This window comes from Myotis nattereri, assembly GCF_964212035.1.
Source record: "Myotis nattereri genome assembly, chromosome: 16".
In the NCBI taxonomy this organism is placed as follows: domain Eukaryota; kingdom Metazoa; phylum Chordata; class Mammalia; order Chiroptera; family Vespertilionidae; genus Myotis; species Myotis nattereri.
In genome coordinates, this window is record NC_138091.1 from 41032647 (window position 1) to 41051355 (window position 18709).

At 47.3% G+C, this 18709-nt stretch overlaps 1 protein-coding gene across 1 annotated transcript in view; it reads right to left on the minus strand.

Moving 5' to 3' along the window:
- STAT5B (signal transducer and activator of transcription 5B) overlaps positions 1–8571 on the minus strand; it is a 58106-nt gene extending 49535 nt beyond the window's left edge. Inside the window, exons 1-2 of the mRNA XM_081109427.1 lie at positions 8515–8571; positions 2824–2936 (exon numbers count right to left, since the gene is read on the minus strand). The gene's annotated coding sequence lies outside the window, so the exon portion shown is untranslated. The remainder of the gene's footprint in view (positions 1–2823; positions 2937–8514) is intronic.
- Positions 8572–18709: the final 10138 nt, after the last annotated feature.

Consider the following 18709-nt stretch of genomic DNA (forward strand, 5'->3'; position numbering starts at 1 on the left):
GTATCTTTTGCTAGACATTTCCTTTACCAGATATTCCCAAATGAACACCATAATAAACATTTAGAGAAGTCATTAGGCATGACTAATGGAATTACAAGGAAAAGAAACCTAGCAACCTTTGTAGGTATCATCACGGAAAAGAAAGCAGTACAACAGCAAGTGCAGAAAATATATTGAAATAATACAATGCTCAGGGTTGTAAGAAGTTAAAATAAACTAAGCCTGTTTTTTTTTCCGAAAGTCAAAACAACAACACACACACGCCTTCAACATGAAAAGAATAGTAGCTTAGCAGACCACATGCACAAGTATGTAAAACATTATAATTTCTTTATTATATTTAGAAAACAATATAATTTGTTATCAGTTTATGAAGCATTCCACCAAGTATAGGAAATAACTCAGTGCTCAAGTTCAAATTATTTTAACTCTGAAAATGTTGAATACAATGGTAATGATTTTAATATAGCTCTTCAACAAAATACGTCATCTAATCATACTAAATAAGTATGCCATGCCAAATAGTTAACACAAATGCAGATTATTCATTTTTCTGTTCCTAAAAAGGAAACACTAACTGAAAACAAAAACAGGTTGTTTATTCTAAGATAAATCAATACACAAATGTCATTTAAAAAATTACTTTCCCCCCAGCTTTATTGAGATATAATTGACATATAACATTGTGGAAGTTTAAAGTGTACGTGTACAATGATTTGATGTATTGCAAAATGGTTACCACAATAAGGTTAGTAAACACATCCACCACAGTTACAATTTGCATGTGTGTGTGTGTGTGTGTGTGTGTGTGTGTGTGTGTGTGTGTGAGATGAGGACTTTTAATATCTCTGTTAGCAACTTTAAATTATACAATACATTGTTAACTATAGTCGCTATGCAGCATACTACATCCCCAGAGTTTACAACAGAAGTTTGTACTCTTTGACCACCTTCACTCATTCCCCCACCACCCGCCCCTGGCAGCCACCAATCTGCTATTTTTATGAGTTGTTGTTTTTATTATTATTATATCTATATTTAAGTGAGATCATGTAATATCTGTCTTTCCCTGTCCGCCATTTCATTTAGCATAATGACCTCAAGGTTCATCAGTTGTCACAAATGGCAGGATTTCCTTATTTTTATGGCTAAATAACACTCCATTATATATAAAGAAAGAATATAAATATCACAATTTCTTTATCAATTCATTAAAGTAACTTTTTTCTTGAGTGTAGAAGTATTTCCTGTTCATTAAACAGGTAATAATGAACAGGAAATGCTAGGAAGTGTGCACACACACATCTGGAATCTCACAATCCAGAAGAAATCTTTTTTTAATGCTTATTCTTTTTTCCAAGCACAATTGTATGTGGTTTTTAAAAAATAATTGGCTTTTTAAAAAAATATTTTTTTATTGATTTCAGAAAGGAAGGGAGAGGGAGAAAGAGATAGAAACATCAATGATGAGAGAGAATCATTGATTGGCTGCCTCCTGAACGCCCCACCCTGAGGATCGAGCCCGAAACCTGGGCATATGGCCTGACTGGGAATTGAACTGTGACTGTTTCATAGGTCTATGTTCAACCACTGAGCCACACCAGCAGGGCTAGAATTTGCTTTTTCATTTAGTAATATATTATAAACCTTACCTAAGTCATTAAATACTTTTCATAACATGATTTGAAACTGCTGAATAGTATTCCATTGTATAGAAATTCCTAAATTTAAAATTCATTAATCCTGTAATGCTGAACATGAAGTTGTTTTCCAATTTATTGCTATTTTAAATAACACGATGAGGAATAGCCTTGTATACAAATCTTTGAACACATTCGAGATTCTGTCATCTAAATGGAACTGTTAGGTAAAAGTATAGGGACATTTTTAAGGCTCTCAATACACATATCAAACTTCAAAAAAGCACCAATTTACATTTCAACCAATGAGTCATGAACTGTCAGTTTCCCTCATATTCCTAAGCAACAATGTTTTTATTTTTTCAATGCTGTTAGTCTGCCTGGCCAGTAGCTCAGTGGTTGAGCATCAACTTATGAACCAGGAGGTCACGGTTCAATTCCTTGTCGGGGCACATGCCCGGGTTGCAGGCTTGATCCCCAACTGGGGCGTGCAGGAGGCAGTCGATCAGTGATTCTCTCTCATCATTGATGTTTCTCTCTCTCTCTCTCTCTCTCCCTCTCCCTTCCTCTCTGAAATCAATAAAATACATATTTTTAAAAATACTTTTCTGCCCTAGCTGGTTTGGCTCAGTGGATAGAGCATCAGCCTATGGACCAGAGGATCCCAGGTTCAGTTCTGGTTAAGGACAGGGGCTTCAGCTGCAGGCTCCTCCCTGGTCGGGGCACGTGCAGGAGGCAACCAATTGATGTGTTTCTCTCACATTGATATTTCTCTCTGTCTTTCCCTCTCTCTTCCAACTCTCTCTAAAAATCAATGGAAAAATATCCTCAGGTGAGAATAAAAAACAATTTTTCCCCCTAATTTTGTCATTTACCTTTGGTTTCTGGCATTATGAGCATAAAGAAGTTTTTAAGATGTATGCATATTGTATATGAATATGTATATTTCAATATATTCTTTTATGAGTTGTTCCATAAAAGCCACTGTTTTAAGTTTGTCCTGTTCAAATGTACCAATTAACTGGAATATAATGCTAAGTTTTGTTCAAACTAGACTTCACATTTGGGTAATAAAAATTCAAATCCATAAATTCGGACAATGTCACATTTCTAGGACAAAATTTAAAATGCGTGCTTAAGGTAATAAGCTATCTTACTTAAGGACCCATCCCTTTAAACTTACGTGCTTTGCTCTGGTGTTGCAAAATCAAGGGTTCATGCTTCAGCACCAGCTCAGCATGTTGACTGCAGCCATGTCATTCAGGAAGCCAAATGTTTTCCATTTTGTTTTAATACCTTCAACAGTTAAAGAGGAAGGCCAATCTCTATTCACATCACAATGAATTTAGCATTTTCGCTTGCTATTTAAACTCATTACAAGATAAACTTATCTTAGGATAAGCTTCAGGGTTTCCATTTATCACTACATAACTGAAACAATAACAACATAAAAAGAAGGAATATTTGCATTGCATCTCCATATATGAGACCTCCCATACCTTTTGGAATGAGGCTCTACAATGTCCAATTCTCACTATAATTCTCCCTCATTTTCTACCAGAAACAGATCACAAATCCTAAAAACATAAACCCACCGGGTAAACTGACGGTTACATTTTGTCAAGAGCTGCATATTTCTGTAAATCTCCAGTTTGCTACTTTCCTCAAGCCTCAAAGATGACCAAGAGATTTTTAGAAACAGGAAACAAAAAAAATAGAATTAGCATTATTTCTGAGAGGTAATTTTACCTAAACGATGGATGACTATATTTTGAAGAATGCTCTATGATAAAGCTGGAAAATTCCAATTTTTAGTACCTCAACAGATTTAGTGCTAAGCAGTTTCTTTTTATAAATACTACAATGACATCTGTGAATCTTGCTTAGTTAAGACATGTCCCCCAGGTTGGATTTTCAAATCCCATTCTTTACAAAAACAGTAGCGATTTGCCACCAGCTACAGGCTCTGAATGTTAGACAACATAAAATAGTTTTTCATAAACTTTCTAATTTACTCCCACCTAAAGGCTGGAAAACCCCACTGAAGGCTTCTTAGACTCAACAGACATGTTAAAAAGCGTTAATTGCAGGATCTCACTGACACAAACATAAGGAAATTCTGAGTTATAGATACTTCGCATGAAGCTTTTTCCACTGACACTGTAACTTTTGTCAACACTCAAAGAAAATTCAACCCTGGTCAAAGGTGACAGTTTGACAATCTTGGAAGCTAACATCCTCTGTTTATTTGAACTAGTTTATACTCTCTGCTCAGGGAATTAAAGTTTTTTCTCACCCCCGACCTGATCTTTCAAATTCAAATCACTACACTTTAGGAATGAGGCTCTACAATGTCGAGTCTTGTGAATTATATCTTCAAGATTTAACTTCACAATCCACCTCCAAGGGAAAGTGCTCAGAAGAAATAAGCATCAGATATGAAAAGGAATATGTTTCTTAGACTGGTTTCTAATGACCATTTGCCTAGCCCTAAAAACACAGTAATTTGTTCAGCTGCCTTTACCCCCACCCCCAAATTAAAATTCTTAAGTCCTTCTATCTCAGAAATCACAATTAGTGGCTTTAATAAAACAAGAATGGGGCCATAAATCCCTTCAAAATAAAGCTGTAAAGAAAATGAGCTGGATACTTGAGTCCTTGGCCAACAAACACTTGTGTCACCTGCCACATTGGCACAAGAGCTCCTTTTGTTTGTAAATAAAGGCCAAGAAGACAGCTTATAGCGCTTCTCCTACGGTGTATATGGTAATGCCCGTGAAAGAACAACACAGGACAACTTACAGTTAAAAATTAAGACTCTCTCTGCTTTAATGTAATTTCCACCAGAAATATATACATTAGTTGGAAAAAATGCTTATCATGTTCATAACTTCAAAAAATCCCAAATATATTAAATGTTTTTCTATGTAAAAAAAAGAGTCCATTTTGGAACACAAATAAAAATATATGAGCCTTAAAGAAGCCACTGTCTCTCTCGCTGCACAGTTGCAGCTGCCCACACTCCTTTGCAGGACAAGGGTTAGGAATGCGCCTCTGAAATCAAAGTGGCCTGGATCTGGATCCAGCGCCGTCATTACTAGCAATGTGACCTTGGGCAAGTTACTTAACTTCTCTGTGGCCATTTCTTCATCTTTTGACTGAGGATAATACCCCCCCCCCTCTCCCCGCCACCAGAGGATCATGAGTGAAAACATGGCAAGAGCTATAACACTGTCTGCTTGGCACCGGAAATGGACAGTGTTAGCTATTATTTTTATTATTTTTGTACTTTTAGGCTTTGGACATAATCTGAGTTACTTTTTAATAAATTTTCTGATCGCTTTTTGAAAGATGGCATAATAATGAGAATATCTTCCCAGAGGAGCCCATAGTAAGCAGAGCTATAGCCTAGAGTCGTAAATCATCACTTTTAGTACAAATCATGGATATGGCTGTTACTGGTAACTTCAGCTTGATTTCCCATATGCCAAAAAAACCCCCTACGAGCGGAAAACAAGCAGTATTAGAAAACCCTTGGGTTTGTCCTGTTAGCATTACAGAGTAAAGCCAAACTCACTTTTACTAGCCTGATGGGCACTGAAAATCTTAGTCACCAAATTAATCCCAACAAATAACAACAACTGATTGGCTCATTGATGTATTTCCCCTTGTCTTCCCCAACCTTTCTCTAACGAGTCAGAAAGGAAAGTTTTTATATTTTCTGAGAATCTTATTACTGCTCTCAAACCATCCTCTGTATCTTAGTATACTTAAAAAAATGAGTCAGCACAAGCACTTCAAATACCTCACAGTGCATAGAATATGGAGATATTTCTCTCTTCATAATAGAAATCTGGGAAAATAAAAAGACTTAGTCAGAGTGTCAAAGGCAAGGGAAGATTAAATGGACAGTGAGTGTCGGACCAGATTTTGCAAGCTAGCTTCCAGAAGATAAATAAATGTTCTTTATCAATCAATATATGTGTTTTTCATCTTAATGGTATTATAATACATGGGAATGGATGTAACTATTACGAATAAACTCAAAGAATATCCAGTAGATGACAAATTATAACTTCTCCTTTCTTGAGTAATGGAGGGGGGTGGGGGGGGTTATGATACTCTATATGTATTAACCATTGTGCATTTGCAAATCACATAATGCACCACTGCACAACATGCTAATGCCTTTAGCTACGTGATCCAAAAGAAAATGTAGGCTAAGCGCCCCTAAATGTAGGATAAGGCAAACATACTTGAATGCCAATTAAATTAAGAGTCTATTTAGTCATTACACTTCTTAGAATCAAGTCAGCTGAAGGAAGGCCCAGAAAAGACCACCTGCTTCAATGTCTGAAACAACATTACCACATGCTCCTTTCAAGAACGTACTTCTCAAGGCTCCATGTAACTCACACCCCAACATACATATAAACAGTAACCTACCACATGAAAATTACTGGGGAGGGTCAAGGGAGAGTTCATGGCTCAGGGTGATGATTCCTCCAAAGTTCTACCACCATCCCCTAAATGTTTCCTTGCTCTTATTTGACTCCTCCATGAAATTCTGTATGGCTTTCAAGTAAAGCCGGAAAAAACTGCCATATTCACTGTTTAATAGATGGGGCTCTATATTGTATAAAGCAGGGGCACCCGAGAGAGAGAGAGAGAGAGAGAGAGAGAGAGAGAGAGAGAGAGAGAGAAACATCAATGATGAGAATCATTGATCGGCTGCCTCCTGCATGCCCCACACTGGGGATCGAGCCCGAAACCTGGCCATGTGCCCTGACCGGGCATTGAACCGTGACCTCCTGGTTCATGGGTCGATGCTCAACCACTGAGCCACAGCGGCCAGGCTGGGCAGCCCTTCTATAAAAGCTGACATCCAAGGCTCCACAGAACACGATTCAGCCCCATCTAGTGCTGTGCAGTTTCTAGGTACCTGGGAGGAAACAGATGGCAGTAGCCGCCCCCTCCCGCCCCACCCCTCACTTTTTTTAAATTGCGTATTTGTTGTTTTTAAAGATTTCTTCCAAAGCTGCTAAATCTTGAAGAGAGCTGGAGCAAGTTTCAGGAATGTCTTGCCTTCCCAATTGGGTATTCGGGCTGAGCTCCGTAAAACTGTCATGAAGCAGCGCAACAGGTCAAAGACAAACCACATGGCATCTGATGCTTGTCTTTGTTTAAAATTGAAATGTGACACCAGAAGGTTACTTTGTGGACCTAATTTTGAAAATACAAACAGGAAGCACCCCCACCCCAATATTACCATAAAAAAAAAGGAAACCAAACCTCAAAGCTACCTTCCAAGGAAGTCATGGGTGTGACCAAAACTAACAAAAGTAATAAAACGTCATCTAAAACCCTGAAACCACCAAAAGTGAGGGTCTCATTCAACCAACTAAAAATCTAACACCTGAAATTACTTCTCTCTTTGATTAGTGAAACTAGCACAGATCTAGGTGTGTAAAATCTTCTCCAAACTGGCTTAGGTTTTTCAATAGTAAAGAATCATCATTAATAATTTTTTAAAATCCAATGTCAATACTCTACTTAAAATAAGGACATGCTAATTAAGAGTGAATACAGTTTTAAAAAACTTTTTACCACTGTGATGCTCACAATCTAAATGTACCAAACAAAACCTGTCGAATCAATGGAAAGTAGATTGTTAAATCTGACTTCCTATTCCCAGAAAGAAGCATAAAACTTGTGTTTCTCTAACACTGCAGGGGGAAAAAACACTTCTTATTTTAGAACAGTTCTATTAACACAGCTCAGATTTAAAGGAAAGTTTTTTTTTCCTTTAAACACCACACAAAATTGGGGACAGGGATAGTTTCGAACTAACGTCTAAACATTATTTTTATTAAGAAGTTCCCGAGTCAAACTATTTTGATACTTTATTATCTAGTAAAAGGATATTTTCCTGGAGTTATCGGATAACTTTTTAAAAGAATGCGTTTCAAATGCTCAAAACCCGTGAATGAAAATGGGAATAATGTGGTAATCTAATAGAAAGGAAAAATGTGTCGCTGGTCATAAGAACATTCAGAAATCCATGAGTACTTTATGAATACGTACATGTTTGTAGGGCACTAGAATAGTGAAGCTTTTTTTTTAATTCTACCTGCAACCTGCAACCGAATCTTGAGCATATCATTTACCTACTTACAACATCTTCCTTTTATAAGACTACCTACGTTACCTACCGACACAAAAACAAGTCAAAGGAACCGCCACAAGGACACTCATAAATATAAACCTAACACAAGTCGCAAATAACTTGAATGTAACTTGAAAGAATTTTAACATAACTTCAAAAACTGACATAAATACCAAAAGCGCAATAAATGACACCTTGATGTGTTTTTTGGACATACAAACATTTTTAAAAATCAATTGAGAGCAAGGAAATGAAGATGAAATGAGAAGTTGGGCCACAATAGGAAGTGCTGACCAAAATATTTGTGTTGTAACACTCCGAACAATGATAGCACTGTTTTCCCCTCCCATCACATGTATCATGAAGTACCCATCTAAGAAACACATCCACCTTCAATTTCTTAACACAAAATCCATATTAATATCCTGTTGACAAAAATATGAATCCTGAAAAGGCAAGGCCTGGTGAGAAGGTGGAATAACTTATGTAGCTGGGTATAGAGCAATGATTTTGTGCAGAGTTTAGCTCCAAGTTATGCAATAACCAAACTGCTGGTGATAGAAATCAACTTTTTTTTTTCTTCTTTCTGATGTTTTGTGTTTTTAAAGAAAGATCTCTTCATTCCTTCCTTTATGTCTCAACCAGGTGCTCAAAATGTTCATCTTCCAAAGGCCACAGAAAACAAGTCATCTGCTAGGTAACACTTACCTGACCAAAGGTGTGGCACTCTTTTAATTCAACAGGACAGACGTCACAAATGGTCACACAGGACATTTTTTCTGCAAATCGGCAGCCCTTTTCCCCTTTATGCTATCAATTCTAACAGCTGTACTCTTCCATGAGATGGAAATTGGTACCAAAACAAACAAAAACACCGACGCCTTAAAAGAAACCTTCAAATGTGGAACCCATCGGAAATGCTCAGAACCCACCCAATGTTCAGAGTGTTACAAAATAAAATCAGAAAACACGAAAGGCACGCTAAATACAATATATCGTCTTCTAAAACCGATGAAAGGCACACTAAATAAAACACATCCTTTTCCAATGACTATAAACAAAGGCACAAAAACCGAAGAACCGTGTAGAAAGAGGGGAAGTTCTATTATCTCCATTGAACGACAACGAAATTATTTGAGGCAATATTCTCAACAGCTGAAAGCTTATTATGGCCCAGGCGGCTCTCCAACCACTTTGGAAACCTAAGATACAAGCAGACGATAAACACCATTTGAAGACTGGAAGAAAAAAAAAAATGACATCAGATCAGTTTAATAATTTGATGACACACTAGTCCTTTCAAAGGGCATTCATTCCCCCAAAGCACTCCCGAGACAACTTATGAAATTCTCCGCAGGCCAAGATCGACTCCTTCGCTGTGCTTTGGGACCAGCACTGATCTGCAAGCTCTCGGCCGACATTTCAGTCCCCGCGCGACCTCCCAGCTGTGCGACCTGTGCAGGCCACGCACTCCACCTGCCTCAGTTTCCCCATCCGCACCATCCAAGAACGTGGTGGCATCACCGCCAGGGCCCTCTCCACCTCTGGCCTCCTGTCGCCCGCTCGCCCGCTCTGAGCTCTGAGCACGGCCTGTTTATTTCAGCTGTGACAGCATGACAGGGGACCAGAAGGAAAAGCATCTGGCGTGGCTCTGGGGAAAGAGAGGACCGCTCTCTCTTTTCGCCTTTAAAATTCTGGTGGTTCTCGCTCATCTCAGCTTCCTGAGAGCTGGCACCTGTTTGTCTCCCGGGCCATTTCCATCACGGCTGGCTACAAGTGTCTGCGATCGCCTCTTGCTCCACACACGTTCCTTCCTGACCATCTTGCCAGATTCCTCCAGCCTCAGACCAGCTTTGGGGACACACGCTCCCCTTCCTCCGATTCTCTATCTACCCCAGACCCCAGGTGCACTTTTTCTTTCTTTTTTTTTTTACTCTTTATCCTGAGCTAGGAAAAAAAAAAAAAAAAAAGAACGCGCTGCATCCCCCTGCCTCACGCATGCACGAACCGGGGCCTGGCGGGTGCATATGTGGGATCCCCCACCCAGAGCCTCATCGACACGTTCGTATTCGCTGCCTCGACTCCTTATAAGGCTCTGCTCCCTGGCGCTCCGCTGACCCCCCTGCCCCCGGGCACCTCGGGCTCGCCCACCCACCCGCCGCAGACCCCGCTTTTGAAAGGAGGAACGGCAGGGGACGGCGGGGCTATTCGGAACTGCACCGTGAAAGTGTGAGTGGCCCCTCGGCTCCCAGGGCTGGGCGCCGGGGGCCCTCGCGCCCCCTCCCTGGAAACGGGCGCACACGCCGCCTCGGCTCTGCACCTTCCGCCCGCCGAGGCCCCCGCGCGACGCCCCCTGCACGCCCGCCCCGCCCCGCGCCCCCGCCGCCCCGCGCGGCCACCGCGGCCGCCTCCCTGCCCGGGAGCGATGGCGGCGCTCGGCCCTGCCCGGGAGGACTCGCCGGTCTGGCACCCGCGCCCAGCCGGGCCCTCCGCTCCTACCTCGCCCAGCCCCTCGGGCGCCAGCAGCTGCCTTCCGCCCGCCTCTCGCTCGCTCCCTCCCGCCTCCGGGCCGCCGCGCGGAGTCGCCTGCGCAGGGTCCCCGCCTGGGTGACGGCTCCGGCCGCCGACTCTCCCAGCGCCCGGGCCCACGGGGGCGCGCGCGCCGCTCGCTCGCGGAGATGGGCCGCGCGCGCCGCCCGCCACCCGGAGCGCGCCCCGCGCCGCGCGCGCCGCTTCCTGGTTCCGCCTGGAGCGCGCTCGCGAGCCCGCCGTCCCTCTGACCCCCTCCGCGGCCGCCCAGGAGGGACCGGATACCCTCCGCACCCCCGGGGTGGCTGCACGCTCCGGGGGGGCGGGGGCGGGGCGCCACGCGCAGCCCCTCGTGGCCCAGGTGGTGAGGCTTCCCCACTCGGGTCCCCAGCCAGATCCCACGAGCAAGGAGCACATGCTGCTTTGCTCGGTGTGGACCACCACTCGCGGGGCTCGGGGCGGACTGTGTGGTCGTGCGGATTGCGCCCCCCACCCCCCACCCATACCCTCAGCAGCCCTCCCACCTCCCTTCCCTGGGCTCGCATTCTGGGTCCTGTCCCTCCCAAGCCGAGGTCAGAAGTCCGCCACTGGCCCATCAATAATTATCCCGGGTTTGCTCCCAGGAGGGCGTTTCAGCCAGGGCTCCTGCTGCTTACCACCCAGACGGTGGAGAGCCTGGAAGGACACAGTTTACATTCACCCTGGCCAACTGGGTCCGTCCACTGTTCCAGAGTGTATCTAGGGGGGACTTGGGCGGCTGAGACCATTTCGCTCCCTGGGGAATACTGCTAGCAGTCAGAGCTGCAGGAGGGGCTGACTGCTCTACCCAAAAAAGAAATAATAAGCAGGATCACTGCTGTGGGAGCAAGAGGTCTCTGAGACCCTTTTCCACGCAGTGGGGAGGGGGTGCGGTGTCTGAGAAGGCAGCCTGAGTCACCCACTCTCCTCTCTTCTGGGTACATCTCTGGAGCTGGCCCGCGGTTTCCCTGGCAACCCTCCAAGGGCCAGCACCAAAGCAAGGCATGTCAGATCTCCAGAGCCCCAGCTGCAGGGGCAGAAGATGGGAAGGACCCCACACATACACACAGAGATCCCTTCCCGACAGTCAGAAAATCTACATGTCCAGGGATGACCAAGATCGGCAAAAGGCCTCAAGTTCTCCCATAATCCTCCTTCGGCAGCTCTTCCCAGCAGCCTCCTCTTCACCCCCAGAATAACACCAGCCACAAAGATCCTTGTGTCTGCAGCTGATCACAAAGTCCTTCTCCCTGACCCAGGCTCCTGCTTCTGTCCCACACTCTGGGCCAACACCTGGCACAGAGTAGGTACAGGGAGCTTGGAGGCTGGAGCAGGAGGACAGGCCTGAGCAGGAAGCTGGACAGAAGCGCCAGCCCTGAACTCTCTGGCAACCCCTCTGACAGTCACCGTCCATGATGTTTCGACACCAGGGCACACCACATTTCTCTCTCTTACCTGCACACATTCTGTTCCCTCTGCCTGGAATGTCCTCCTGCCCTCTTGATGTCTGCCCCTCGGTGACACCTGTTCCAGGCAGCACAAACCTCACCCTTCCTGTTCCCCACCACACGTTCATGCCTCTATTATGGCACCTCTGGTGTTAAAGGACAATTTGTTTATGCGTTTCTCTACCCACAAAGGGCAGACACAGTATCCCATTCCCCTTAAAATCCCCACCCAGTGCCCAGCCCAGAGCAGACATCCGCTAAATATCTGAGGACCCAACTCTTTGCACTAGGAAAAGAAATGGAAAACCAGGAGGACTGTGTAGTAGTTAATAGCACAGACTTTAAAACCAGGCTCACTGTCAACTCCTTCAGCCATGTGACCTTAAGTTTTCTGCCTCAATTTCCTCACTGTAACATGGTTATAGTCATAGGACCTACCTTGCTGCATTCTGGTGAGAAATGAGTTAATACATATGAAGTGCTTCCAATGCTGTAAGGCACTACAGAGATGTTAACTATTAGAACTGATTTTAACAGCAGCTAGCATTTGCATCCCTCTTCCTAGGACTGGTCCGTCCAGCTGCCTCAGCTGCCACGCCTCAGGGTGCTAGTTTGAATGCCGTGGCGGGTGGGCAGGGAAGGTTCTTTATTGCTCCTTTTCTAGCACATCTCTGACTGACCACTAGGTACCAAGCTAGAGCTGGCTGGCTGTGTACACAGACACAAAGAACAGAATGTTCTGGGTTGCTCCCTCAGCAAAACAAGAATGTTGTCAACTTGAGACAGGAAGGAAGGTCCAATACCTACCTCTAACTACTTGCCAATTCAGATGAAGTGAGACCCTCTTCCCCTGGGCCTCGGGGATATAATCCCCTACATTGAGGGGACACCAGACTGAGACATAACACATAAGGAGTCCTAGAAAGAAAGAAATTGAACAGGAAGCTAGGATCCAGAAAGACCCAGCAGCGAGCCCACACAGAAAGGTCCTGGAGGCATACCGGCACATGCAGAAATGTCCACAGGACAGCGTTGATGTCATCTCCTCGCCCACGCGAGCCTGGCCCAGGAGAGAAAGAGGCTTGAGGGAGAGCCTGGAAGTCTGGTGGGCAGCCTTGTCTATAACTCTGATTTATTTGTTTTTTAACACTGTCCTTTTTAAAAATATATATTTTTATTGATTTCAGAGAGGAAGGGAGAGGGAGAGAAAGATAGAAACATCAATGATGAGAGAGAATCATTGACCGGCTGTCTCCTGCACGCCCCCCAGTGGGGACTAAGCCAGCAACCCGGGCATGTGCCCTCGGCCAGAATCGAACCCGGGACCCTTCAGTCCACAGGCCGACGCTCTATCCACTGAGCCAAACCGCCTAGGGCAGTGGTCGGCAAACTCATTAGTCAACAGAGCCAAATATCAACAGTACAATGATTGAAATTTCTTTTGAGAGCCACATTTTTTAAAACTTAAACTATATAGATAGGTACATTGTTATTAACTTAATTAGGGTACTCCTAAGACTTAGGAAGAGCCACACTCAAGGGGCCAAAGAGCCGCATGTGGCTCGCGAGCCGCAGTTTGCCGACCACGGACCTAGGGAACTCTGATTTATTCTTAACCAGGCGCTGACTCCCTCCCTTGTTTGCATGGACCATCATGTGGCTGCCACAGAGAACAGATGCCGCACTTCACATTCTCCCCCAGCCCTGCCTGCCCACAGGGAGAGCAGGAGGCCATTTTCTGGAAATGTAACGGAAACCACAGCCATGATCCTCTCTAGCCAGAGACTCACACTCATCTAGCTCCCCTCTCCAGGCCTCTCTGGACCCCTGGAATCAGGTGGGCGGGCGCTGGGGGACCACTGGCCACACAGCAGCCAAGGAAGAACACCTAGGAACTTCTCTTGTTTCTTCCCTATTAAATTAGCACACGCCCCAGGAGCTATAGGAGAAGGCATCGGATACTCAACGGACCGGGGAGGCAGAGAGCCCGGATCTCCGGGGCCTCAGACTGGAGGTTTGTCGCCACCAGTGGTTCAGAGGTGTTCCACTGGTGCCTGGGCGTATTGCTACTGGGAGTTTGGGTGGTGAAAATAGCTGAATTTTACAGTTAGATCTGGTTCCAAACCCCAGCTCTGCCAACTTACCAGCTGTGTGACCTCAGTCAGAGCATTTCACTCCTCTGAGCGCCTCAGTTTCCCTCATGTGTAAGTCATAGGCGCTAAAGTCTAGATATATTTGTAAATGCCTAAAATCTTTCTGGGTGTACATGCCAGACCCTAGTACCTGTGGTTGCCCCTGTAGAGGGGGGCTTGGGGGACAGGAAAAGAGACTAACTTCTCACCATATATCCTTTTACTCTTGAATTTTGTACCATAGGCTGTACTATCTATTAAAACATTAGGAAAAATAAACTTTTTTTTTTTTTAAGTAGAGTGATTAGGAAAGTATCTAAGCATCATGTATGGTTTGCAGAAGGTACTTGATAAAGGAACCTTTTTTTTTTTCTTTTTAACCTTAGCCCAACCCCAGCCAGTTTGCAGGACCAGGAGGGAGTGGACATGAGGGTGGAGTAGGGGGATGGGATGTGAGTGACAGATGTGCAGGTCCTTGCCACCTGGAGATTCTCACACGCTGCTCTCCCTCTCGTCCCTGTATGCTTCACCTCTCTGGGCTCCCTTCCAGCCAGAGCTAAGGAGGTGGGTCTCTGGAAAGCCCCAGCCACCCCCCACCTCCTGGGACAGGGTCACTGTGCCCTCTCCTCCTAGAGTCCTGGGGCGATGCTGCATTTTGCAGGGAAGGCAGGGTTGACACAGAGGAGGCAGCAGAGTATAGTATCACCCCAGCCACTATCTTGCTGGCTTGCCTGGCGGTTTAAGAACTCAAAAGTCAGCTCAGCACCAGGCAAAGATGAGGCTGCTGTTGCTGCTGCCATGGGCAGAAAGCAGGTCAGTGGGACTAGAGCAGGCAGAGGTCAGGGCGGCAGAGGAGAGAACCTTCTGGGTGCTGTGGATCAGGGTGTATGAGGGGGAGACTGAGGCCTACACTAGCGCAAGGGAAGCTCTGAGCTCTCAGAGCTTGAGGTAGCCCTGTGCTGTTTTAGGGATCTTCATTAATCCAACACATATTTATGAAACCACTATTCTGCGTCAAGCAATAGGACACCGCCCTTTAGGCTACCAGTTAGAGCCGTACAAAGAGGCCTGCAATACAGGCGGCATTGACAGGCTACAGGAATGCAGGGGAGAACATGCCTAGCTCTACTGGCCAGGGTCTCTGAGCACCTACGACGTGCTAGGCACTGGAGTGAGTCGGCACAGCGATCCCAGGACTGGGTTGGTCTTGCTTGTCCTCCTTTTACAAAGGAGCTTGCTGAGCTCAGAGAGGCGGACGCATGTGCCCGCAGTCACACATCAGAGCCAGGATTTGCACCAGCGCCTTTGTGCTTTTCTCTACGCCGCACTGACCCTATGAAAGGTAAGGAGGTGGTGACCAGGTGGCCAAGGGAGGAATGGCATTCCAGGTAGCTGGGATGGAGGGGGCAAAGGTTTGGAGTTGAGAGACGCCAGTGCATTGGGGGACCTGCATGGCTGAAGCCCAGAGTGACGGGAAGGCCCGTGCTTGGGGGTGATCACAGCAGCCAGTGAAGACCAGGGCAGGAGCCAGTGAGGAGGGGACGGGACACTGGCCCGTTCTGCATGTAGCCTTCACATTCCCCACTTGCTCCTGGGGCTGGGAGCCTATTTTTGAGGCTTGGAGAGGGCAGGGAAGACGTGGGTGGGTGTGTGCAGTAAGAAACGATGAAAAACAGAGATGGGGGGAAAAAGGAATCCCCTCCAGGCATAACAAAGGAAAGTGGCAAAGTGGTGGGGGATGGCGGAGAAGGAGGCACAAGGCTCTCCCACACAAACCCCAGAGGGCTTGAGGTCGGATACTGGGCTGGCGGAGCCACAAAAGCTTTCCTGTTAGGCTGGAAGGAGGAGAAACTAGCTCAGCAGGAAGAGGGGACTGGTAGTCACTGTGCATGAGGATGGGAGTAAGATCAGACGCAGACCTGCTCAGGACAGCGACCAGTCCCGCTCAGCTGCCCAGCTCTGTGCCCATGACCCACCGCTCCTCTCTCGCCTGCTGAGGGTGGGCCCCTCCCTGCCCTCCTGACTGGTCAGATGCTGCACACTGCCCCCCACCCCACCCCAGGTCCTGCCAGCATCTCTCCCAAGGCAGGTGGTCAGGGCTGCTGGGCCAAGGAAGGAGCATTTCCCCTCCCACCCACTCTGTCAGTCCCATACCCCTCCTCTCACTCTGTTCCCAGAAACAGAGGACAGTCGCTACGCCTCGGGGCAGGATGGCCTTGTGTTCCCTTGGTGACTTCACTGTAAACTGACTTCCATGAAGAGTGGTAGAGGAAAGCGGACAGGGGTAGGAAGGGAGAACAGGCTTCACCCAGGACCCAGCAGCTCCTTCCCCTGTCCCAAATTCACACAAAATCCCTCACCATGTGCACACACACACCCGCCCTTGGTCCTGCCCTGTCTTAATGAACCAGAGTGGGGGCAGATTTCTGCAGGGAGGTGCCAGGGTGAGGAGACTCAGAGATAGGCAGGGACATTGATCTTGGGGGTATCAGTATACGCTGAGGATGGGCCTGTGGCTGCCTTCCAGTCACCTTGGGGGTGGGAGCTGGAGTGGAGGGGGACAATGCCGGGGAGGCAAAGTGGGGGTGAAACAGGACGTTTAGGAGCCCAAGGGCTTCAGCTCGCCCCTCTCTGCTGAACACAGAGACCCTCCCTGGACCACCTCCAGCTTGCTTGGGAAGGCTCTTCACCTCCACCCACCTCCCCTCTGGCTCTTGCACAACAGGAACTCTCCTTGAAGAAGGGACTTGCAGCAGAGGAAACAATGGCATCTCTGTACCATGCCCTCCGCCCCCCGCCAGGGATGGTTAGGTCAAGGTGACCTCTATCTGTTCTTCCCCGGGTAGGGGCATCAGCGGGGCCTTCTCTGCTAACCTGGTCTCCAAGGACAGGGCAGCAATGGGTCCTGGGAAAATTCTTTCCTTCCTTCAGAAACTCACGCCAACATAGTCATCTGCCTCATTCCACAGAGCAGGGCCCGGACTGACGTGGAGATGGGCATGCCACATGAAGCCCCACGGACCAATGACGGGCTCCCCAGTCACAGGGGACAGTGGGTATGTGCTGGCGTTGGGAGAAGTCAAGAAAGGCTCTACCGGCGAGACCCTTCCCACAGGGCCAGGCAACTTGGATCCTGGAGCCAGCTCTGCATTCCCTGGCCAGACAGCTGTGGACAGGACTTTTCCTGAACTACTCAAAGGGGATGATTCTGGCTGTGCCTACCTCCAAGGTTATTGCAAGGATGAGTTGAGTTGAAGTGTGCAAACATGTTTGCACACAACTGTACCGTGATTCATTCCAGGATGTGTGCATACTGTGCTAACTACAGACTAGGCCAGGAATCATTATTCTTCCTAATAAAATATGGTCAGTCTTCTTTGAAGGAACGTATTCCCGTAAGATGTTTCTTTAATTATATTATTTTTATATGTAACATATATTTTAATCCTCCCTCAGGCCCCCATGTAATGGTGTGACTTGGAATTGGGGATGAGGGGCAGTTAGGGGAGGCCATCCTGGGACCCCAGCTCAGTCCGCACCCTAGGCCGTCTCTGATCTTCCTGAACCCCCTCCCCTAGGCCTCAGGTTTTCTCCTCTATAGTCTGGGCCTCTAAAACCACCAGTGTGCTTTGTGGTAAGAAATAGCAGAGACCAAACCAGGGGACTGAAAGCAAAAAGAAACCCCAAATTTGACATTTCTGGGTGTTATCCGGGGCCATGACCACAGTCACCTCTGCCCCCAACCCAACTCTGACACCCTTCCCTCTTCTACTCCCTTGGGTGGCCTTTGCCCATCCTGGGAAAGCTCCAAAGCTCCTCCCCTTCCCACTGCATCTCTAAGGGAGAACAGAGGCACAAAGAAATGAGAGAAACCCAGACAGAGTCGCCCGGGGAATGAGCGAGACCTAGAGAGAGAGAATCAACAGGAGAAGAATGAAAAAGCAGAGCCTCACAGTCTGGGAGAGCCAGAACGCACCACGGGACACGGAGTGGGGAGGGGCACAGGAGGGCTCTGAGGGCACTGGGCATGTCCTTTTAGGCTAGCCCCTCCAGTTCTGTTCACTGGCACCTCAATGCTACCATTTTAGGACCCAGGACTGCCCAACCCCTAACCAAGCCCAGCCCAGCCCAGCCAGATGTTCTGTGGGTGGGTGGGGCCGCCAGCTAGAGCAACAGGCCCCTGTAGGCCCTGGGGAGGAGGCTGGAGAGGTGGCTGCCTGGAAGTGGGCAGGCGGGGCTCCCACTCTGGAGCCAGCACCCCCATACCATCCTCTCCAGATGCCCAGATGTGGGTACATTGCAACGGTGGTCCTCGGCTCCCCCTGGTATGACTCAGAGGACTTGGAAATCCAGGAGTCTGCTCCCACCCACTGACTTGCCCACCTGCTCACAGTGAGAGCCTGGAGGGCATAGGTGCCAAGTGGGGCCCACCCTCCCTGTGGCAATGGGTTTGGATCTGCCTCGGACAGGCTGCGTGACACTGGCCAAGTCACTTCCCCTCTCCAGCCTCTGTTTCCCCATTTGTCAAATCATCTTTACGGTTGTTTCCAGCTCTGGCATTTGACTCTCATTGCAGGTGCCCGCCCGGCCCCCGGCACTGCACAGAGTCCGGGAAGAAGGGAGGGGGAGGCCCGTGCTTCCTCCTCCCCGGGCTCCCCGGGTGGAGCATCTAAAGAGCAAGGTGCCCTCAGTCCTCTGTGAACCCCCTTACAGTTCTCAATTCCTTTCCTCATGGGCGTGCCAGCTAAGACTGCGACCACACATGGAAGTGTGTGT